The sequence below is a fragment of the Heteronotia binoei genome, chromosome 21, assembly GCF_032191835.1.
Source record: "Heteronotia binoei isolate CCM8104 ecotype False Entrance Well chromosome 21, APGP_CSIRO_Hbin_v1, whole genome shotgun sequence".
NCBI classification, from domain to species: domain Eukaryota; kingdom Metazoa; phylum Chordata; class Lepidosauria; order Squamata; family Gekkonidae; genus Heteronotia; species Heteronotia binoei.
The window spans coordinates 172,560,834-172,561,790 of record NC_083243.1 but is presented as its reverse complement, the minus strand read 5'-3'; positions in this window follow the sequence as shown (position 1 = coordinate 172,561,790).

Here is a 957-nt window from a genome sequence, read left to right as displayed (position 1 = left end):
CAAATGTCCTGATGGCCAGGCACTACAAGCAGGTTGCAAGTTGAAGAATGCAAGTTTCAAGGGGAATATGTCAGAAGAGGTAGTCCTCTGCTAGGTATGAAGGTCCCATACCACTGGGCTTTAAAGGTAAACACCAGCACCTTGAGTTTGATCTGGAACTGAATCAGCAGCCCGTGCATCTGTTTCAAGACAGGAGAGATATAGTTTCTCCAAGGAGAAGCCATCAGCAATCTTGCCACTGCAAGTTCAGTCTTTTCCAGACCTTTGAAGGAAACTGAAGCCCTGTTCTAAATAGCATTTGGCATTGGCAACCATAACAAAGTATATGCACTTTAACCATGTTTGTCCAGGCATTGTTCTGGCGTTGAGGTAATGTTAGAAGTAGCAGCTTGTGGCTGGGTTAAGTCTGCACACACTGGAAGTAATGCTTTGATAGGATGGCAGGGTGCCGTGTTGTGTTTGGCTTATGCTTGCAGCATGAAATACTAGAGAAATAACATCCATTATGACCTAAGGACTTACAGTTGTCTGGAATATTGGATGTCCTGTTTAAGGGTAATCTTGCAGCAATATCTGTTTACTAGAGACAAATGCCTGCATATGTGCTGCGTGTAGTTCCCATGGCTATTACTATCAGGCTTCTGTTAGAATTTGTGGTTTTCCTAGATCAGCAGATAGTTGTAGCAGCTATCACTGTCTCTTTGTGGATGATTGTTTTGGTGAGAGATAACATTAACCATGCTGCAGCTAGAGATCTGTAACAAGGTATCTCTACCATTGTCAAAAAGAGCCCTTGGGCATGGATATACAATTATTATTACTGAAAGATAAGTCCACTGAGTACTGTCTCTCTTTTCTAGGGCAACACAGTCTTCTCATGGCCAGCTGACATTGACAAGGATCTCCCTGCTGTTTTCTGCAGTCTGAGTCCCAGATCAGCCTCCTTGGGACCTTTGA